The sequence below is a fragment of the Antechinus flavipes genome, chromosome 3, assembly GCF_016432865.1.
Source record: "Antechinus flavipes isolate AdamAnt ecotype Samford, QLD, Australia chromosome 3, AdamAnt_v2, whole genome shotgun sequence".
In the NCBI taxonomy this organism is placed as follows: Eukaryota; Metazoa; Chordata; class Mammalia; order Dasyuromorphia; family Dasyuridae; genus Antechinus; species Antechinus flavipes.
Genome location: NC_067400.1, coordinates 80,539,292 through 80,564,069, shown reverse-complemented (window position 1 = coordinate 80,564,069; position 24,778 = coordinate 80,539,292). Strand labels below are relative to the sequence as shown.

General features: G+C 35.2%; 1 pseudogene; it reads right to left on the bottom strand.

Annotated features, from left to right (window-relative positions):
- Positions 1 to 5,477: 5,477 nt before the first annotated feature.
- Positions 5,478 to 13,197, bottom strand: LOC127557035 (occludin-like; annotated as a pseudogene).
- Positions 13,198 to 24,778: the final 11,581 nt, after the last annotated feature.

Sequence of the window (24,778 nt, the reverse complement as noted above, 5' to 3'; positions counted from 1 at the left end):
ACATTTTTTATAGATGTTTGGGTATAGTTACAAATTGTTCTCCAGAATGATTGAATCATCTCACAACTCCACCAAGCAAAGCATTAGTGTCCCAGTTTTCCCAAATCCCTTCCAACTTTTATCACTATCTTTTCCTGTCATCTTAGCTAATCAAATAGGTATAAAGTGGTAGCTCAGAGTTGTCTTTATGTGCATTTCTCTAGTCAATAGTGATTTAGAGCATTTTTCCATATAACTATAAATGTCTTTAATTTCCACCTGAAAATTGTAAATCTGCAATTCACTTGCATGTTATGGTATCACCTCCCTGATGTCATGATTCTCTTTGAGAATTAAGAACAAACAGCAACCTCTGTGAATAAAGCTGGTCCACAAACCGGAAATGGTTAGTTGGAAGACTCTTGTCTTCTTTTTATTTCTTCTTTCCTCTCTTTCTCCCTCTTTCCCTCTTTTCCTTCCCTCCCTCTATCCACATAGGGTAAAATACCCTTATATAGATACTCTTAAAAGTATTTTTTTCCCTTTACTTTTGGACCTCTGAATCTTCCCAAGTTATCCTGGGGTTCATGGGCTAGATTTCTTTCTTAAGGACCATGCTTTAAACCAAAACCATTCTAACTCTCAATGATTGGCTATCAATAGGTCTAGGTCAAGTCCCATTTATTCATTGTTTGGGTCCTCTAGTGACTCATATAGACTGTAAATAGCAATCATTTCTGCTTTTTCCAGAAATCCTGAGGTTCTTCTCCTCCCAGATTTATTAATTTAGATTTTTTTTGACTAGATAAAAGAAGAAATTCTTTGCTCAGCTGCTATACAACCTTAATCACTGAAAGGGTATACTCTCAGTCAAACTGAGACCTGCTGAAGACCTTCGCTTAAAAAGGTTGAGATCCCCAAATGCATCCAGGACTTTGGACAACTTTTGAGGTAAAAGTGAGGCAGGTGACCTTGCACAGCCCTCCCTGCAATCTTGGCTCCACTAGTCCCTATAGTATATTTCTAATGATCACTTATTCAAAAAATGGTATAGTTCACAACATAAAGGAAATGTATGTTCAAACAAGAAGATGAAATAGTTATGTAGTGTAAGGAAGAGATGAAAGATGATAAGCCCAAATGATCCACTGGTAACCTCAAAATATATATTAAAAAAAAAAAACCTACCATATGGAATATATGAGGCTGTATGGAAGAACTTGATCAAGAAGTACATAGAATAAAAAGGCATTGATGGATAATGAAATGTACCCATGGAAGAAGCATTCACATTGACAAAATCACAGATACAATAAAGTTTGAATAAATTACTTTCTTCTGCCATATTAGGAACTTTATTGGGAGAAAGGATAATCATTTTTCATATCTGTGTCATCCACATATTTTCCCTTCTCATTAAAATTTTTTAATCATATAATATTTCGTATATATTTGAATAGTATGTTTCTACCCACCAGAAAGTAAATTTGTTGAATTGTTTGTTAAACTGAATTTCTAAAGAAGTTTTTCTGTTCTAATTTTCAAGTATAAACTTACTTTAAAGGGAAAATTGAGTACAGGAATTGAAGGATAGTCTTTTTGCTTTCCCTCTACCATTCACTCACTCATCCAGAATACATTCAATGAATGGATATAATGTTTCTAAGTTCAAGTTCACTATTAGAAGTATAAAGAACCTACTTCAGTCCCTTAAACATTTTTTTTCATTATTTTCCCTTCTCTGTTGCAGTTGTCTCATATTTCTTCACTTCTGTCAACCAATCTCTTGCTTATACATTTTTCTTGTCATTCTCTTTTGGAAAACAAAACTAAATAGAATAATTAGTATTTCTTATATGAGAGATGTGACATTTTTAAAAATGCTATTAATTGTTAATACATGCCTTAAATATGTTCAGCTCTTACAAGCTTGAGTTGTTGGCTGTTAGCACCTTGATGGGATGTAGTAGATCTCTGAAATAGAGTTTCAGGCAATGTGTAAGTAGAGAAACATATAACTTGGGGATGTTGCCACAAAGTAGGCAAAATACCATGAATGTTTATACCATGTAATTGAGTTATTTCTCAACTAATCATGTACTAGAGTGGATGTTTAAATATATTTATAAAGATGTAAATTTTAAAAAGAACACAACACAATTAAAGCTACAGTTATACCTTTTGCACAGTATTTAATATGTATTTTTTAATTATACCAAAAATTCAAGGGAAATTTTAAAAAATAGTTCCCATTCACATTAACTAAATCATCATTCTTGCAAGTACCTTATTTGCTTATCATATATACAGTCTACCTATGGTGATCATGTTTCAAATTTTCTGAGATATTCTAAGTTTCACTGTGTCTTTCCATTGACATACACAGAAAATATTCTGTCAAGCCAAGTATCAAGATGTGAACTTGTTAAGCTGGGCAGGAGGAGGACATACAGAGAGAAGAAGGAGCAAAAATATACACCTAGTTAGTTTGTGATAAAAGTTGTTCATTAAACCAGTCCCTGACACTGAAGGAATTTTCTCAACCCTTGGATTTATTCCTAACTCATGCCTCGTATAGACAGACATGACTGGAGTCTTTTTAGCATGGACTGATGCAGTTATAAAGGCTTTACTTGTTGTTCTTTAGCTGTTCAGTTGTGGTTGAATCTTTGTGACCCTATGAGAACATAGCATAATCAGTGTTGATCATGGGGTTTTCTTTGCAAAGATATGAGTGGTTTGCCATTTCCTTTCTTTAAGCAATTAAGATAACCAGAGGTTAAGTGACGACACACAGCTAATAAGTGTTTGAAGCCAGGATTTATCACCACCCAGTAAAGTTCCAGATAGAGATGATTACTTGATTATCTCCAAAATCCAGAATTAATCCCAAAACCTCAAGAGAGAGAGTCTTAATGCATATGTCTACCATAATTTTTGTCTATTATTTGGTTTTTAAACAACAAACCCTCCATAATTAGCACAACTGAATATGAGATCTCTTTCTCTTACTTCCCTTTCCTTTTCCATCTTCCTTCTTTTAAGAACTGTTTGCTAATATGCTTTGGCTACTTATCTATTAGGAAATGGTTTTGAGTCATATACATTTCTGTTGTGTCCATATATCATGGATATCATTTTCCTAACTGACTATTTACTTTCTTAACCTATTCACATTAATTTTTTATTTCCATTTCAATTTTATGCTATAAAAACCCTCTATTTTCTTTTTTCACAGTCATCTCTATCCCTTGAATAAGAATTTACCTTCCTAGTCATATGTGATCTGGTTCACTCAAATTTTTTGTTATAATTTTTAATTTCAGCTCACAATTCATTTTGAGTTTATTGCTGTGTATGTTGTAAGATACTGATCTAAAACTAATTTCTGACAAACTGATTTCTAGTTTTCCCAGCAATTCTTACTACAAAGGAAGTTCTTTGTTGGATAATTTACATTTCTGTGTTTATCAAGTACTTTGTTATTTAATTCAATTATTATGATCTTCCTTGTCTAGTTTTTTCTATTGGTCTATTTTTAATATTTTTTATCCTGTAACAGACACCTTAAATAATATGGTTTTCCAACTGGGACCAGCAAACTACATTGTATGGGCCAAATCAAGCCCATGACACTTTTTTTTTTGATACTGCTGTATAAAAATAATAAGTGAATCAAATTTGTTCTATGGGCTGTTGTTTGCTGACCCTTGTTTTAAGATATAATGTGAGTTGTGGAAATGTTATCCCTACTTAATTTCTTTATTCCTTTGAATATTCAGAATGTTTCCTCCTTCAAATGAATTTTGTCAAGTTTTCAAAATATCCACTTGGTAGTTTAATTAATAAAGCACTAAATCTGCAATTAACAACATTATTTTATAATAATAATGTCTAATATTTTTATAGTGCTATGTACTCTGCACTGTGCTAAATGCTTTACAATTATTATCTCATTTGATCCTCACCACATCTTGCAAGGTAGGTGCTATTCTATGCCCATTTTACAGATGAGAAACTAAAGCAAGTAGAAGTTAAATCATTTGGCCAGAATTATACAGCTACTGAGTTTACTGGATTTGAACTCAGTCTTTCTGACTTCAGGCCCAGTGCTTTCTTCACTGCATCACCTAGCTGCCCCACAGTCTGGTCATTAGCACTAACTATCTCTCCAATATTTAAGATATTCTTAATTTCTTTAAGGAACTTTTTGTAATTATACCAATAGAGATACCAAGTGTGCCTGAATAAATCAAATGCTAAACATTCTATGCTTTTTATAGTTGTTTTGAATGGTATTCCTGGATCATCTTATTTGTCCTTCATTCTAAAGAGGATGGCATACAAGTGAGCTGGATTTAAATAATGCTAAGCTTTGCATTTTCTCCTCCAGATCCATCAGGATTCAGAGGCATGATATAAATTATTTTTATACTGAGGCAACACCCATTCACTGATTAAGACTAGGTAAGAATTGAGGAAAAGAATGATTAAAAAAAAAATTCCAGTCTGGGAGGGGAAGTGTAATGACCGTGTATTTAAAATCAGCTGGAGTCAGGAATTCAGGTTAAGGGAAAAATCTTCACTCTTTATTGAAGTGAAGAGATGAATAAGGATTGCGATAGCAATATGGATAAGAAAGATTGCGATAGCAATATGGGCATCTGTGACAGGAAGCCAGCTAACAGAGAGAGATCTGAGCTGAAAAGGTCATTGCAATGGCAAAAGCAAGCAGTCTCTCCTCCCTTTCCTTTTCCACTCCCCTGCCTCCACCCACCAAAATTGTCATTTCCTATACAACACATCAGGACTTGTACAAAGAGTGGGCGGGGGCCATTCTTTCTCCAAGCTTATGTATTAATAGAGTATGGTCCAATTACTATTTAGCCTCATGTGCTTGGGACCTCAGTGCATCATCTCAAGCCTCAGCCCATTACATCTCCCACTTTCTTTTGACAACATTTTGGCGCCAAACGTGGGGCTGTGATTTAGAATGCAGCATGCAGAGTAGACGGGCCTATATTTAAGGAAAAGAAGTTCATTTTTAATATAGTCAGAGTCTCTATATGGAGTTCACCTAAAGCATGAACTAGAACAATAGCAACTCTATTTCAGAGAGAGCTTTTGTATGAGGTTACATGGTCAGTTGAGAATACAAAGGACACTGGAGTGTAAAAGTCATAGCACTGGTGACATATGAAGCAGTCATTAAGGTTTAATGCTTCAAAACATAGTTTTGAAGTACCCAAATTTAAAAGACTAAAATCCTTAATGTCAGAATGTAAAGCTAAGTTACCAAAAAGCATTATAAGGTATCAACACTGATGCTATTGAATTGACTTAGCTGTAGCTACCAAAACTCTATAAAGGCCACAAAGAGATATTCCTCTCATTGATTATAATGCTAGAGATACTTTGTCTTCAGATAACATTGGTTAAGTCATTTGCAGAGAAGGCAAGTATATAGCCCAAAGTTTCTCAAAATTTCTAGTCACTAATTATGTTTTTTGTCTATCGTAATTTGCAACCACCTTTTGGATATGAGACAATTTGCTTTTCAGCTGCTTGCAATATTTCTTCTTAATTCTTGTAATCTGCAGATGCTTTCACTTCCTTTAGTCGATTATACTCAGCAGCAGCAGCCATGTATTCCTCACTTTCTTCTCGATAGTTATCTAGCTCTTTATCCAAGCAGGAGAGCTCTTTGTTGATTTCATCTATTTCTGCTTGTAAACTCTTGTATTCCTGTAAGCCAGTGTCAAAATTCTTCTTATAAAGCTGTCTCTATTGGTCTGAAGTTATTGGAGGATATTCCCTGTCCCAGTCCTCATCCAGTTCTTCACAAGATCCCCCGCCAGTGATATAGTCGGTTTCATAATAGTCCTGATTAGCTCTTCTTGACGTCCTTCCTTTCCCATAAGGTTTCTTTGTAGACATCACTAAGTTACCATTGTTGCTATACTGAGGTTGCCTGAAATCATCCACAGGTGAAGTCACTGGAAGCACTTTAACCACTTCTGGTATCGGTGTTGATTTGTATGAAGAGTCTTTTACAACACAATGTTGATTTATTAAAAAAAAAGGGGGGGAGGGAGGGGGAGGAGATGGCTCAGTGGGTAGAGCACCAGCCCTGAAGTCAGGAGGACCTGAGTTCAAATCCAGCCTCAGACACTTAACAATTCCTGGTTGTGTGACCGTGGGCAAGTCACTTAACCCCAACTGCCTCAGCAAAAGCAAAAAGAAGAAGAGAAACAAACAGAAAGGTCATTGCAATGGCAAAAGCAAACAGTCTCTCCTCCCTTTCCTTTTCCACTCCTCTGCCTCCACCCACCAAAATCGTCATTTCCTATACAACACATCAGGACTTGCACAAAGAGTGGGTGGGGCCATTCTTTCTCCAAGCTTATATATTAATAGAATATGGTCCAATTACTATTTAGCCTCATGTGCTTGGGACTTCAGTGCATTATCTCAAGCCTCAGCCCATTACAGGGAAGACCTTCTAAGTGTCTGGCCAAAATAAAAACATTTGCTATTTACTTTCAAGCCCCAGTTGGTCATTGTGCTATCTTATGTACTCAGTATGGAAACTTATCGTAGAGAATTTTGCTCCTAGAATGAATAAATCTGGAGACAGACTGAATCAGATTTACTTTACCTGAAATTTTTCAATTCCTCATAGAAATGCTTTATAAATGTGCTCCTTAACACCTTTATGTGTGTGTGATTACTACTTGTGAGTTACAGTTACTGTGCTTGAAGATTATTGGACCAAATTTGTAATTTCATCAGTTTAAGGGAAATCTGGAAGGCAACTTCCTTTACCAAAAGAGATCATCTGAACATTGAACTTGCTCATGTGATTACCACATCATACAACCACTTTGTATTTGAACCCAGGCCTCTTCCTCCTCTAAGATAAGTTGAGTTGTTCAGTTGTGTAATGGAGTTGAACCTTGGAAAATCCAATGAGTTCCCTAGACAATTTTATGAGATTATAAAACATCATCCTTTTTTTCAAAGACATCAGAAAGGAATCTTCCCCATGAAGAGAGGATGAGATACTCTCATGTTTTACTGAGAACTTGTAGAATTTCTCAGTAGTTACGAGGTTGCCCTGAAGATGATTTTCTGTCTGGAATTTAAGAGAACATACTCTTGTTAGAGGATCCATTCCTATGATGGGTCTACAAAAGTAAACTGTTACATCAGTTTGGTTTTGGGGGGGGTACTTCATTTTCTGTTTTTCCCTTTTCAATAGACAGTATTTCAGAACAGAAATTCATCTGAATGGAAGAGAACCTGTGTAATGACTATTGTCTCCACTCTTGCAAATTATTATTATTATTATTATAGCTTCTTGGGGAAAAGCTGTGTGGAAGTTGTACTTGCAGACCACTTAATAGGAGAGCTTCTGAGAATGAACTATTCAATCCAATAAATGGCAGCAATTAAGGCATCAATATGTTTTTTTTCCGTAGATGCACAAGCCAGAGAGAAAAAAAAAAGTATTTGTGGACCCCAAACTCTTAGGTGAAAGAACAGAAATTTTGAATTACCTATAGAATATAATTCCTGAAACTAGCCTTCTATTTTGCATTCATATTTTATGATTTATTTCAAATATTTTGTTTTCTCAGAAATCCATTTTTTCTTTTAATAGTTATTTTAAAACAGCATTTTAAAATCTGAATTTTTAAATGTGACATATTGTCATATTTAAAATCTTTTTAAATTATTTTTTTAATTTAATATTTTGGGATCAATTTTTCCCTATATTTTATTAGTCAATAATTTTTTCCCCTATATTTTATCAGTCAAGATAAACTAGGATTCATTTACTGGCAACTTCTCTGGAATGAATCTTTGAAAGGAGACATTTCCACATACTTCTTGTCTCCCTCATACATATTGTTTCAGAGGCATTTCAGGTATAAAGTTACACACACAGATATATTTAACAATATTAACAATCTTCTGTAATTTAACAAATGTAACATGTACATCTTTAGGCTTACTCTCTCTTTTCTCAAAAACACCGATAGAAAGTAGTTGACTATTCTTCTCTAAATTCTAAAAATAACTCAAAGAAATTGTAGTTTCTAATAATATTTCTCATTAGCCACCCCTCATCAAGTGTTCTCTGCCAGTATCAATTAATTAGTTAACATAAATTTACTTTCTTTCTTTTTATAAATGTATTTTTATAAATGGATATTTACTGAGAAGATATTGGAAAGACAGAAATTAACAAATTATCCCCCAAACCATAGAGTATATTCTTCTCTGGGGAGAGTATGCTCAAGTTTAAAGTCATTGGTACAGCACAGGAGACATTCTGCCTCCTATATATTCAGAGTTCTTGGGGAGAGTGAATTCAAACTTGAAGTATAAAGGTACTGAAGAGATACATGGGAGGGACAAAGGAACCGAGGGATACCTCTTGACTTCTGATTTAGGGAGTCCTTTCCTTCCTTGAAGAAGTTCCAACTAAATTCAATTTGGGGCAGAGTTTTCCCTTGTTCAAATGGCTTTGCTGACCAGTCCTTTGCTGGGCTAGGTCAAATATATTATTCCTCAGGGCTGGCTCCTCACTCGATTCCTTGCTACAAATATCACTGCTACAAGTTCCAATGATCTTTGCTACTTCTAAGATCATGAAAGAAGAAATACAATAGGATATGTTCAGGAATACATGGTGGGTGGGTGGGAGCTAGGATAGCCTGTCTCTTCCTCCACGTGGCCCACAGCAATCCTTTTTATTCAAAAGCCATGGAGAGCAAAATAAAATAGACTACTTTAACATTTTGTGTGCTGACTCAAGGGTTAATTAAAATATTTTTCTTCACCATACAGTATGCTATCAGGAAGTAGTCAGCAGGTATATGCACATGTTCTGTAGTGGAGGAAAGGATGCCTTATCACACATGGCTGGAAGCAGACTCACTAAATCTCCATGCATTAGATTATAATCAGGCAATATAAATTATAAACACTATGGATAACCAAATAGGAAAGACATGCTCTTTTTTGAGCATGTGTTGAAGGCTGGCCTCTTATTCACTATACAAATATTAGTTAAGCACCTAGTATGTGCAAGGTATTGTGGTAGAAAATGTATAAAACACAAAGACAAAAAAATATGTATAATTTCTGACCTCAAGGAATCAACTGGGAATGGGTAGGATGTGGAGAGAATAGAATACATGTCCATCTGAATATTGTATCAGATAAAGAGAAGGAAAAGGAAATCAAACTAAATGCTCTAGAAATATCTGAGGTAAAAGAGAAGACTAACAGCTGAGCATAAAGTTTGGGTATTTTATCCTATTATATAACATAAATTCCTAAGACCCAAAGGGAGAAATTAAGGACTCAGGGCTAAGTTTACAATCAATATCAACAAGAGACATAGTCTTTGTTTGGAGTTTAGCCTATGACTCATTTGTTCACAGTCATACCTCAAAGATAATTTTAAATTCAATTCTATCCAGTAAACCACAACCTTAAAATATTTAAAACTGGTCTTGGCCAGTGGCTATGCAACTCATTTCCTGACATTGGGAATGTGAGTTCAGTCAGGCCAGGGATCTCAGGCTCTTTGAATGATGAGAGCACTTGTATTCCTCTGAAGGAGGTCTCTTTGTCATTCGTAGCCATGTTGATGATGCTTTAGGGAAAACTGCAGCAATTCTTCTTAGCAATAGAAAGGTAACCTGACCTTTGGGAATAGTGGTGGAGGTAGTGAAGAAAAAGAATTGAAGAAATTTCTAATGGAAAAATCTTAACTATTTTTTTCAAGGGTAAAACAACCCCTAACATACAGGATTTTTCAAAACCCAAGGCTGATTGGGATACTCTTCAATAAATTAATTTCTATTATTTATCATGTAAAGCACTTCACAACCTGGCAGTAATCTGCTTTTTTAGTCTAATTACTTCCCTTCACATGTAGTAAAGTCCAGTCAAACTGGACTTTCTGCTGCTCACACAAAATATTCTAATTCCCACTGCCATGTCTTTGTATTGGATTTCTCTTGTGTCTCAAATGTACTCCCTCTTCACTTTTGACTTTTAGAAACTCTATTTCCTTTAAGGTTCTCATGTTTTACTTTCTGTAGAAAGTCTTTCCTGATTCTTCTAGCTGGTAGTGATTTTCTTCCTCACCAAATTATATTTTTCTACTTTGTATTTACCTATACACATATACATCTGCCCTTTGTCCCTTTAGATTATAAATTCCTCAAGGGCAGGGACTAATATTCCTTTTGTTAGCCTAGCACATAGTACCTGGTACCTATTAGGGATTTAATATATACTTGTTGACTGACTAATTGATCAGAGGGATCAAAATGTCTTTGTGTGTTTCTAGTCCATTAAAGAAGACAGTTTTATTGAGTGAATATGATACAGCTTCTAGGGAAATATAGTAGTGGTTTGGGGATCCCTTGACCTTGGGGGGCTTCTGTTCTGGCAAGCTATCTGATTCCAAAGTCCTTTGGCTTTGCCCCCCCAACACTCAAGCTAGGAATACTATTGTTCTGACAATCTGTCTGATTCCCTAGACCACTCCTCAGTTCATTGCTGACTGTCAGATAAATAATCTGTTGATCAGTGATAACCAAATTCTGGAGACCACTGTTTTGTCCTACCTATAGGACACAGAATTAGCATGTCAATGATAGAAAGCTGGATAAATCAATCTCCTTGCTTCTGTTTCTTTGCTAATTTCTTCTTGGAAATTCAGCCTGCTTTGTAGTGGTGTTTCAATTACAAACTTTGCCCCTTGACTGGATATGGATTCAAGCCTGCAAATGATTTTGAGACACTCAAAATACTAGTCTGTGATCCCAAACTTTTGGAGTCCCCTCTTCCCAACCTCAATATTTTGTGGCCCGGTACAGGGAGAATCTGGCCTCCTCAGCTTGATTCCCTCCTTGTCAAGGTAAGCCTCTCATTAAAAAAAAAAAAAAAAAAAAATTAAAGCTTTTTATTTACAAAACATGCATGGGCAATTTTTCAACAATGACCCTTGCAAAACCTTCTATTCCAAATTTCCCCTCCTTTCCCCCACCCCCTCCCCTAGATGGCAGGTAATCTAATACATGTTAAATATGGTAAAATATATATGTTAAATCTAAGATATGTATACATAGTTATACTGTTATCTTGCTGCACAATAAAAATTGGATCAAGAAGGAAAAAAAAACTGAAAAAGAAAACAAAATGAAAGCAAACAATAATAGAAAGAGTGAAAATCCTATGTTACAGTCCACACTCAATTTCCACAGTCCTCTCTGGGTGCAGATGGCTCTTTCCATCACCAGACCATTGGAACTGATCTGAATCATCTCATTGTTGGAAAGAGCCACATCCATCAGAGTGGATTTTCATATAATGCTGTTGCTGTGTATAATGATCTCCTGGTTTTGCTCATTTCACTCAGCATCAGTTCATGTAAATCTCTCCAGGCTTTTCTGAAGTAAACCTGCTGATTGTTTCTTACAGAACGATAATATTCCCTAAAATTCATATACCATAACTTATTCAGCCATTCTCTAATTGATGGGCATCCATTAAATTTCCGGTTCCAGGCCACTACAAAAAGGGATGCCACAAACATTTTTGCACATACAGGTCCCTTTCCCTCTTTTAAGATCTCTTTGGGATATAAGCCAGTAGAAACACTGCTGCATCAAAGAATATGCACAGTTTAAAAACTTTTTGTGCATAGTTCCAAATTGTTCTCCAGAATGGTTGGATCAATTCACAATTCCACTAACAATGTACCAGTGTCTCAGTTTTCCCACATACTCTCCAACATTTGCCATTATCGTTTCCTGTCATCTTAACCAATCTGAGAGGTGGGTAGTGGTATCTCAGAGTTATCTTAATTTGCATTTCCCTGATCAATAATGATTTGGAACACCTTTTCATATGACTAGAAATAGTTTCAATTTTTTCATTTGAAAATTGTCTATTCATATCCTTTGACCATTTATCAATTGGAGAATAAGCCTCTCAGTTTTTTTTTTTTTTTTCTGCCACAGTCCTATAGCAGGACACCATAAGCCACTGGTAGAAGGCCTGTCTAGGTTACCACAAGCTCCACACTCAGCAAGTTTTGCTTGAATGGGGATGCCCAGACTGAGAAATTCTTGCAATTTTTGGTAAGGTTCCTAGGGAAACTTTACCACTCTTTCACCTTATCTGGGATGCCAGAGAAGATGAAAGTGCTGTAGGATAGTTTTTGGCAATTTTATGGCTTTTGGCAAAGATAGGACAGCCCTCTTTCATGTCATTTTGTCTGTGTCTACATCTCTGTGCAGAATGCTGGTGTCATGTTTGTTCTGTGAGCTAGATTGTGTTACCTGGAAAGATTTAAAATGCAACCAGCATGGGGGAAAAAAAAAAAACTTATGCTATTGTTAGAATGCTGGGACAATTTCTTTAAAAGACAACTTTTTCTTGTGTACCTCAACTCTGACCAAGTTGGGGACTACACAAAAAAATAGCTAATTAAACTTAAAATAACTTCTTTCCAGATTCTCAAAAGTTTTGAGAGCAAAACATTTTAGCAAATTCTCAAAATTTTGAAAGCACTGATTAAGAAGTTTGGCAATTAGTTATTTTAAGATTGCAAGAAAAATTCCCAAAACATTGGAGATAATTTACCCCAGGAATTTACCCCATTCTGAAAGAAAGAAAAAAAAAGGTAGATAATTAGCAATTTTTGCTAACCCTTTCTTGATTCCTATCTTGTCTGGAGTCCCTTCTACTCCTTTGGGAAAGCACTCCAAAAGGTATTATGGGGCCCTCTCCACTCCACTCCTCAAAGTGGTCCTGAGTGTATCTCAGTTGTGGGGATTGCTAGCCCAATCAATATAGCCCAAATCCCTCTATTGCCAACTCTTCTCATCTCAGAACTGTGTGGAATTAAAATTCTGCCTTACCTGCAGAAATAGGGGAAGCTAACCATGAAGACCCCCACACAACCTTGCCTAAATACCTCCCCAACCCAGTTTTGGAGGAGTGGGGGTCAGGCTCCATGGTCAGCATTCCCTGAGCCCCGGCACCCAAAACTACCATCAAAGGGATATCCTGGCACCAGTCACCCCAGCTTTCAACAGGTTCTTTCCAGGAAACTGCTTGGGAAGAATTCTGGTACCCCTGGCAGTACTCAGAAAACCAGTCAGCCTCTGCATTTGGTAAGACCATCATTCTCTGTCTCAATTATGAATATGTATTAGCTATGTAATTTATGGCAAATTATTTTATCTCTGCTCAGTTTTCTGATTTGTCAAGAAAAATAATAGTTGTTGTTGTGAAGACCACATGATTGTAAAAGTGCTTAGCAAAAACCATGTTATATAAATGAATGATTTATTGGATATAAAGATAAAATCTCTTGGGACTATAACTGATATTCTTTTGAGTTCTTAATTTGATTGCCTAATAATTAAGTTAGTAGCCCATCCTTAGAAAGAAATGCCATAAATTACTCAAAAAATGGCTTTCTGAAATGTCTAGGTGAACAACTTATCTGGCCAAAAAGCTGAAAGGAAATGAGCTTAGTCTCTGCCTAAAGTAGGATCCTTCTGACTCAGTTTCCCAGTTCTGTTTCTTTGTTCCCACCTGATTATTCCTGAGTCTGGCTATGAGGTGGAGTTATTACTGTATCATCAGTTGTCAAACAGATCTAACTAAGGATGCCTTATCCTCTCATGTATGTGCTCTTAGGCTGAGGTCTGAAGGGCCTGTTTTGATGCTATTATAATCATGTCCCTGTTTTTTCCAGCAAATGTCTATAATTAGAGCAAATGATCTATCTTTCTTTCTTTTTCTTTCTTTTCTTCCTTCCTTCCTTTCTCTTCCTTCCTTTTTTCTTTCTTTCTTTCTTTCCTTCTCTCTTTCTCTCCCTTTCTCCTTCACCACATCCATAAAATCAATTCAACAAGCATGTGTTAAACACATGCTATTCATAAGATATTCTCTATAAACAGAATCCCTCCCCTCAAGGAGCTACATTCTATGAGAAAATACAAGACATAAAAAGGTTGGGCTATAGGTTGGACCTATGATTTTATTGTAATAGGGAACTCAAAGAAACTCTTCCAATGTTAGCTAACTTCTTTTCTCCACTTTGTTGCCTTAGAGAATTGCCTAGTTAAATGACAGTTACTTGATTTATTAGGATAACAGACAATATATGTCAGATTTTGAACTCAACTCTTCCTGCTTTTAGACCTGCTTTCTAACCATGTAGCTTGTCTAAACAGATGAGTGTATGCATGATAATTTGAAAGGAAGGAAAACAACCAAAATAACCACAGGGATCATAAAGGACTTTCTAAAGGACATGGCACCTGACCCAAGCCTTGAAAAACCAAATACTCAGGCCCATTCTGATCATAGCAGCCCAAATTGATTCTCCCCCAACACCATCCTCACAGGAATCTCTAAAGTATTCTGAACAACTTAGTCCCTGATATTTTGAAATGGAAAGGGAATTTAGAAGTCAATTTGTCTCATTCCTTAAGTTTGTGGACAAAGAGAATAGATATTCAACATAGCCCAAGCTCAAATGACTCAACCTAGATCACACAGATAGCTAAATCTTGTCTTGAACCCAGATCTGACCAATCTGGTCACTAGTCTGTTGTGAACTACTCACTACTCAGTAAAATCTGTTTCCTATTATCTCTAGCTTCAAATGTAGAATCTTCTCATTGCTATTTCTATCTTTCATCACCTGACCTTTGCCACCTTTCCAGGCTTCTCTTTACAAACTCTATGATCCAATCTTATGATCAAAAATGCAATTCTGTACATGTTGGGCTCCACCTCTCATTTCCATATCTTTGTTCCATTTTCACGTTAGATAAGAAATCTTTCCTGGTGTTGTTTCTCTGAACCCCCACACCAGCTACTAATGCATTCTCTCTCAAAACAATCATGCATATATTTTGTCCCACACTACATCAAGATGTTGTCCTTACTCCCTGATTTCCTGTACCACACATTCTGCTATGTTGTGTGATACGTAAAGAACCTCTCCAGAGAAGCTTGATGTTCCCACAATGTCACACTCATTGACACAGTTTCTAGATGACCTCTCCCCAATGATCGGCACCCAATAGCAGCATGCAAAATTTGAAAAAGAAAGTAACCTAAGCATGCATTGGAGAAATAAAACAGAAGAGTCCCTAGCATAGTTAGCATGACAGGGATAGTTTAAGTAGAAGAGACAGGGAGGGAAAGAAAGGGTCTAGCAAGAAGAAATGGCAAACTCAGATCAGACTTATTATATTTATATTTCCATATGTCCACATTGTCTTTTCCACTAAAATGAATGTAAGTTCTTGAGAGCATCAGCTATTTTGACTTTGTCTCTGTATCTCCAGTGCTCATCACATAATAGGTGCTTAATAAATGGTTGTTTAATGTTTCTCCTACTGTGATAGAGGTAACATAATAGGCCCAAAGTGATCAAAGAAAAACCAAGTACTCCCAAGGGGAGACATGGGAAGAAATGCAGTTTGAAGTAGGTGATCAGAGTGCTTACTGCTCTATTTAACTCTGTCTTATTTTCCTTGGCTTGGTGCTTTAAGTAAATGTGATATCTCATGATTTATTCCACTTTGGTCTGAAGAGACTCAATATAAGTGGAGGCCAAAGAACTGTGGATTGAGATCAATGATTATCCATTTTGTTGTAGAGACTGAGCAATAGCCAAAAAAGGACCATTAGGAGTTCTGGGTGGGGTAACTACACTGCAAAGTAGTTATTCATGCATATATGTACATATAAATATACATATGTGTTCATATATAGATATGTGCACACACATACCTACATTGTACATATACACATGCATACATGCACATATTTCTTTTGTAAATATATGTATAAATGCATAAATGTATAAACACACACACATATATACATAAAAATCTATATATTAAATTTCAGGTGAAGAGGTGTAGATATGTGTACACATACATACATATGATTACCTATATCAGTATACATCTACATATTGATATATATATATACCTATCCAGATTGATATTAATATCATTATCGTAATAGATATGAATATAGATGTTATAGATAATACATATAGGGATATAGATGCTATTGATATCAATACAATTGCATCCCCACCTAAATATTAGGTTTCTAGATAACAGGAACACTATCCTATAGCTCTTAGTACAATATAGTGTATGTAGTAGGTATTTAATAATAAATATTTGGTTGATTAAGTGAATGGCCTCTAAAGCCTAAAAAATGTATTTACCAGGTTTAAACATATCTCTAGGAACATTTCTTTAAAAGTCAGTCTGATGACAAAGCTGAAGAGCCTCCCACCTCCCCAAAGGTTAATTAAATTGCAATTGACAGATTAACCCACTCCCTACAAAATGTTCACACAAATCTGAGAGCAAAGGCCCAGAGAAGCTTTGGTTGTCTACACTTTCAGGTCTTTCCTAATGATAAATAAACTGAAGAAATTCCAGGTGATTGTATTCTTGAACATGGTTTTTCTGGAGGGAAAGAGAGAGCTAGATAATGACAGACAGATAGACAGACAGACACAGAGGGAGAGGGACAAAGAGAGAGGTGCTTATTTTTTAAATACTGAGAGCAGCAATGAGAAAATTCAGGCATGGTTCAAAGAGTAAGAGAAAAAAAAATTAAGTATAATGGAATACTTAAAAATAATAACACACTTCAAAAAAAAAAGTACTCAACTGCCCAAATTAGCCTTACACAGCAAGCTCTTTTGGCTGGTGCCTTTCTTACTTTTCTTGGACCAAAACAGAAATGCCAGCAGCAGCTGATCCACCATGGCTCCGAAGAGAATGGAAATATACAATTATTATCCTCTGTGGGCTGAGAAGACCATGCTTTTTCAAACTATCCACTCAGCTCTGGATTTTCTTCCCTGGGCTTCCTTCCCTAGGCCATTCTGGTCTCTAGATGGGTCTATTTTCTTACTCAAAAATACACTACATCACTTACAGATCCTTAGTAAAGGATCAAGACTGGGAAGATTAGGGAAGAGTTAATGAATGACAGAGGTGGAATTACCAAAAAGGACCTTACAAATAGTGATATCAGAGAGGAAAAGAAAGGGTCTAGCAAGAAAGCAGTTCCATTAACAAATGAGTAGGGCCAGGAAATTAATGATGACCTGAACATTGACTAAGATACTGAACTCATTTTTTAAAAGTCTGACCTTTACCAAAAACAGAAAAGTTCAGAAAATGAAAGTTAAACAATGAGAGGAAATAAAGCTCCAGCACAAGAGTGGGAAAGCTACATCTGAAAAATCTGAAATATGTAAATCATAAGGTGTTAAGGTGCTTCTCAACAAAGGCATCAGGGCCTCTTTAGGGAATATAAGCCTAAAGCTCGGATTTCTCTTTCTTCAGTCTCCACAAACTAAACAGCAACACCGCCCCCCCTCAATCCCAACATTTCCCCTATTTCAAATAATACTATAGCAATATCTGACATGTAGGTAAGCACTTAAAGGTTTTCAAAATATTTTATATTTTATTTCCCATGTCTGTCAACATTTTGCAACAGTATGGTGTTCTCAAACCACAGAAAATAATGATAGAATATTAGTTTCATGAAGACAGCCTAGCCCAGTGCCAGGCATAAGGTAGGAATTTAATAAATATCGATTGAATGATTTAATTTAATCTTTACAAGAACCCTTTGAGATCGATGCTATTATTCCCATTTTACAGATAATGAAACTGAAACTCAGATCTTAACTGATTTGCCCAATATTATATAAGCAGTAAGAGTCATGGGGAGACTCAAAAGCAGAACTCTTCTGATTCCAATACTTTTTGTACTGGAGCACAAAGGAATAACTTTCCTTGTCTCCAAGTTAAGTCCTATTCCACCTTTAAAGTCCAGTTCCAGTTACATTTAATCCCTGCTTACATAAACCTCCTTCTCCAAACTTGTATAACTTTTATTTAGCACTTAATATATATTACTCATATTGCTGGTTATTTATTTGCACATGCATGACTTATTTCCTTGATTAGATTTGAAAAAAGAAATCCAATTCAAAATAAATAAATAAGTGCATAAAATATCTGAGAATTAACCTACCAAGACACACTTAGGACTAATGCAAACACAACTACAAAACTTTATAGAAATAAGAAAGACAAATAATTGAAGAGATAATTATTGTTCATAATTGAACTTTAACCAATAATAAATTGTTACATTTAATCCTGTGGTTATAATTTATTGAATTTAATATATCATCATTATATATTAATTATATAAATGATGATACCACCAAATCAATTTACATATTTAGTGGAATAGCAAACTACTAACAGTTACTTTATAAAACTAAACAAAATGAAAAAAAAAACTTAACTGAAAAGACAAAAGTTCAGTCATCTTAAGGGGGAAAAAAGGAAAAATGTAGGAATGAAGGAGGAAGAGTAATTCAAACTATATTATGGGTCAATGATCATGAAAACCATATGCCACTGCTTAAAAAAACAGAAAATCAGACCAGAGTAGAATACTATTCTAAATAAGCAAGAACCAAATGTCATTGAAAGCCACATTATTTTTTTAAAAAAGAAATATTTAAGATCTAAAAGGCAATATCTTTCACAACTATAAAGGGGGGAGTTTTAAACTGAAGGTGTAAAGATAATCATAAAAGATAGAACAGGTAATTTCAATAACTTAACATTAAAAAAACTCTTTATAAGAACAAAATCAGTGCAACTAAAATAAGAAAAATAGTTCATTGGATGAGGTTGTGCAGCAAATATCTCTGATAAAGGTATGATATCATAGATATGTAGGGAATTAATAATAATCTATAAACTGAAAGGTCCTTTTCTAATAGATAAATGGTCAAAAATATGATGAGATAGCTTTCAAAAGAATGACTGAAAAACTCGGCATATGAGTGTACTAGAATATTACTATACTCTAAAATAACAAATATCAATAATTCAGAGAAACTTGCAAACATTTTTATTTTTTTCAAATAGCATTTAATTTTTCTAATTACATTTAGAGATAATTTTCAATATTTATTTTTGTAAAATTTTCTCTTACCTCTCCAAGCAATATGATACATGCAATACATGTACAATCATTTTAAACATTTTAAACGTATTTGTCATGTTGTAAAAGAAAAATCAGAGCAAAAGAGAAAAAAAAAAACACAAGAAAGAAAAAACAAATAAAAACACTTATAGTTGTTAAATGATTTTCATAGCTATTAAAAATGTCCTTTTACCCCAATGGGGGAAAAAAAGGAAATACTTGACTTGCTTTTCTAAGTTTCCAGAGTTAGTTACTTGGAGGTCCTTTAATACACTAAAATGGAAGCAATCTTCATTCACATTAAGCATTTTAAAAAAAACTTATGTGTCAGGTCCTGTTTGGGGAGATCTGTGGTCATGCCAAAATGACTATAAGGGATGATGCCCAGGGGAGTTGCTTTCAGTACAGCTTGATGAAGATTCATTAAGTCTGCTATGAAGAAGACAATGGATTTAGCAAAGACAAAGCAGAAAAATGGGGCAAATCCTTAGTTCTGGTCCAGGTCTATTTACAAACAAACTAAAAACTACATAGAACTTATGGAGTAATTAATAAGGAACTAATACCTAACTGGGTAGAGCTGTAAAGCTTCCCAAAAGGAAGCATCTTCTGTGTTGTATACAGAGTCTCCAACTTTGTTTGCTTTGTTGTCGAGCCTATCTCCAAAGGCTATACTTTGGGCCTTTTCTACCCTGACCTATTCTTCATCTCAGATGAAGATTCACCTGAGCCTTGAAATGCAAATATTGGAAGTAGCTTCCTCCCCTGCAGTGTCTCCCTTTGATTGGATGGCTCCTCCTAGAACCTGCATTTAAGGAGATCACTTAAGCCAATCACGTCTCATTCCACTACTCTCTCTATTAGGATCTTTATCAATTTCTACACCAATACCTTCATTCTTTCTATTTCCCTTTTATGTGTTGTCTTCTATCATTAGAATAGAACCTCTTTGAGGACAGGTACTGCTTATCTTTCTGCTTGTTTTTTTATTCCCAGCACTTAGCACCAAGTCTAGCACAGATGAGTGCTTAATAAATGCTTTTTGACTTGACTATGAAGTTTCATCATGACTTTTTCATAATGAGCTTTCTCCACCCAATCAAGGATTTCACCTCCATTTTACAATATGTCCTAAATCAATCTTCTCAAGTTTCTTTAAAGCCTTCCCAGAGTGCCTTTCTTCAAACATATCTTCTCATGTATATAATGTAATAGTGATTAAGCAAAGTATTGTTGCTGTTTTAAAGGATTCATAGAGAACACTTAGGACCCTGAGATATGAGTTAACTTACACAAGGTCACACAGTCCTAGTTAATAGTTGGGAGAACTAGAATCAAAGTCCTTGAATTTCTTTTGAAGGAAGAGGGTGAGGTAGTTGTCAAATCTATTTTGAACAAGTTTGTGATTCCCTTTATTCTCTAATTTGATATAAAATATTTGTTGGATTGTTTTAATCTCAAATAATCAAATCATACTTTTATCACCATAATGAGAATGATTTTAGACACAACTATTTTCCACTTGCATCAAAGACTGTTGCTGTATTTGAATTTTAATGTCCTAATAAATTTTATGAAATTATGGGAGTGACTATGCTATATTTGACCTTTTCAATATTCTGAATTCTCATTGGTTGCCTGATCAGAACATTTCTATCAGTTTAGTGGAGATTGCTGTAGGAGGAGGAGGAATGGAAATGCCAGCCAGTCAGAAAACGGAATATTGAAAAGGTCAACACAGCACAATGTGCTGCCATAACTCAGAAGGACATTAAGAGTCCAATATTTCATTTCATGACAAAGATTCTAATGAGAACAGAAAATGGCACAACATTAATTCATCTTCATGACAAACATGGTAATGCAAGTGGAAGTATACATGCCTGAAACATTGTGTTACTGTTTTAAAATTATAATCTGATAGCCTTTTCTCAGTAATGGAAGCTAGCCTATTCTTCTTCAAGATGGGTCGTCTCAGTAAATACCCACTGCTTTTGTTATAATTAGTACTGACTCACACTTACGGAATGATTTATAATTTACATAGCACTTTCTTTATTGTAATTTTATAAGGGAGATAATGTAAGAAAAATCACCCCCATTTTATATATAAAAAACTAAGGCTTAGAAAGGTTGTCTTACTTGAACCCAAGTTTCTTAAATAGGAAAACAGCTTCTCCTTTGCCCTCATTAATCAAGAGTATTGTTACTTAATTTTGCAGGATTGCAAATGAGTTAATGAGTTAATGAGTTTAAAAAAAAAAAAGGGAGGGGGGGAACAGTGATATCACCAAACTTTTTTTTTAAGGTTAAAATAGAAACACTGATTACAAAACTGAAAATAAATGGTCTTGGTGGAACACACAGAATTCTGGTTTGTTTCATTGAGTTTAAATCACTTGTTTTGGATGATTTAATTTTATTTTTCTCATTATGAAAGAGTTGTAGTCATTCCATCTAAATCATTGCTGCATTGGGGTATAAAGAACAGAAGCTGATAATGTAGGACTATTTGGAATAGTAATTCACAGTTAGATTTATAGAATTACAGTGCTAGGAGGAACCTCAAAAATCATGTAGTCCAATCTCTTCATTTTATACAAGAGGAAAGAAATGGAGAACAGAAATGTTAAATTACTTGTCCAACATCACAAATCACATTTATAACAAAACTAGCAATAGGACATAGGTCATCTCTTTCCATTGCTTCTACCATAAAGATTACTTAACAGTGAAAGTGAGCAATAAGCAGTACCTAAAAGAAATTAAACAATTTGATCCAAATTCAAAGATGGTAGTCATCCTCAGATAAATCCTTTATTTCTTCTCCCATCTTTTTGACTGAGAAATGGAGAAATTTATTCTGGAGGATGGGTGGGAAATTCTGAATGCAGCAGGAAGAGGTATGTTTGCTCAGAGGGGTAAAAGAGGTTTAATGTAAATCATGAATGCAAAACAGAAAATGTGGTGAACATTTTCATGTTTTCAAAGCTATTTATAAAGTGCTACTCCAAAGTCTCATTGTGGGATAGGTGATCTTGAGTTCCTAATGACTATGCTAGGAGATTTTTCTTTTTTGACTAGGGGAAAGAGTAGATTCGTTGCCTCAATTACTACCAATCCTTAATTACTGAATGGTTGTGGTCTCAGCCAAACTAAGACCTGTTGAAGACCTTAGCTTAAAAAAAAAACCAAGGTCTCCCATCATATGCAGGGTCATCTCCAGTTATCTTGCTCTATATCTGGCCACTAGACCCAGGTGGCTTTGGGGAAGATGGGAGTGAGGCAGGGGACTTTGCACAGCCTCTTTCACTTAAATCTAACTTACTTGCATGTCATGGCTTCCCCTCTCTGATGTCATGGTCCTCTTCGAGAACAAAGGACAAACAACAACAATAATAAGCAGCTTTGGTGAGTTATACCATTCCAGAAAAATGGGCCTATAAAGACCCAGTCATGGATTATGTATCTGTCACCCAATGAGCAACCTAGCTAAATGTCAGGAGGTTCATCTCCTGGTTGGTCACAGGAACATAAATGATTTGGCCACAGTATATCTTGAAGACTGTCTTAAGTTTTCAAGATCCAAGTAGCAACAGAAATTGAGATCTGTGTTATTAAAGGAGTCCATACTTCCATGAAATTATACATCCTTGAAAATAAAGGTATTTATAAGGCTGTATTTAACTGCATTAGAAAAATTGGTTCCTATATTATTCATATGGAATTGGCAACTAAGTGCTGTAGTGGATACAATGTTGGATTTGAAGTACTGAATTCAAATGCTATTTGACTTTGGGCAAGGCACTTAAACTCTTAGTTTCCTCATTTGTATAAAGGGATGGTTATGAGGATCGAATGAAATATAACATGTCTAGCTCTTTACAAACCTTAAAATACTAAATAAATGCTTTCATTTATGAAATGACAATGAGCTTTCATATTTTATATTTTTCCTATGCAGTCATTAGACTTAAAAAAAAAACTTTACTAAACATATCACCCTAATACTTTGAAATTCCCCCGTATTACATAGAATCCAAAAAGCATGTCAACTGACTTGTTAACAAGAGTATAATTGCCGTCTGCCTTTTACCATATCTAATTTACTCCTAACAAATATCATCTTGTGCTTCTAAAGAATGCCTTTCCCCCAACAGTTCCCAGAGTACCGTACAAACTAGGAATATAGGAATAACTGAAGCAGAGTTATCTCTGGGGTAGAATAAGACAGCTGTTAGCTTTATAGCAATGTTGCACCACAGTCTAAATGGAGGCAAGGGAAGTGTGCTCTCTCTAATTGAGACAGCAAGAAGAATTTAAGTTGATGGACTCTAATTGCTTACTTTGGCATTTGTTCAGGGAACCAAGACGTCTCTCCATCTCTTGGTTACAAATGCCCCAGTAATTCGGTTCTATTGAAGGGGTATTGTTACTCCCATTTATAGATGAGAAGACTGAGGCTCAAGGGCAACTCTGGATCATAGGATTGTAGATTTAAAGACAGAACGAATCTTAAAGTCCCATCTTTCATTTTTTTTTCCAGTGGATAGGATTGAGTGACTTTGCCTAAAGTCACTCACAAGCATACACACACATATACACTGAATTCAAAGGAGAAATGGATTATAAAGTGTGTCCTTTGAATTTCTCATTTGCTATTTATTTTCTGAATCACCCAGCAAACAGGAATGCTGGTGACAAGAAAACTGATTTATTATCAACTTATCATTAAGAGTATACCTGGCGTGTCCAATAGTACCAGTTCCCATATAGCCTGGGTCATTTCTAGGTAGGTTGCTGTTCAATACTGACCCAGCTCAGGTTATGAAATCTATTGAGATTCCAAGCTCTGAAATGATTTAATGGCCAAACACTTTTATACCTTAAAGGAACAGCGGTTAGCAATTCAATGGAATTTAAAACTGATTAGTTTGCAGCAGGTTCCCTTTTCTGAGTACTTCTTTCAAGCTGAAATGTCACATTAATTGGTTCTTAATTGAGCCATGTGTTTCTAATTTTCTAAACCCAGCAGAGTAGAAAACTTGAGAAGTAAGAGTCTGGCTTTTTGGGAGATGAAATCACACTGGGCCAGATAAAGTCCAGAGAAATTAGAATCTCAGAGGTAAAAAACTTTTTGCTCCATTCCCCTTGACACTGGAGGGTACATCCCCCTAGGTTGTCAGGTCTTTACATGGAAAGCAGTTGAATTATAACTTGTTTATAATATAACCATGGAATCCTAAGGGAAAAGAGAATGATTAGGGATCCCTTGCCTACTTTGATTCCTGGGAAACAAACAAAAAAAAATCCCTAAATAGAGTTATACATTGTCATTAGAAAAGCCCAATAATTAATCATCCGATTCCTTCTTGAATAATGGTTTTTCATTAATATTTTTAAAAATTATTATTAGAAGAAAACTAGATGGACCCTGGCCAGTATATTCTCTTGTCTGAAATTGAATTCAGGCTAAAAGGCCACCTTCCCACCTTATATTAAAAACCTGTTTGATCATGCTGTTGTCTTTCATTTGTTCCATGAGAAAACAAGCTTTATTTTGGTTTCAGAGGAAATAATCTTTTTAAACATGTACAGTGTTATGAATTTATAAAGTGTGAAAGTAAGAGAATGGAAGGAGATTTAGTTTCTATAAATAAACACATAGCTTCTGGTTGTACTTTTT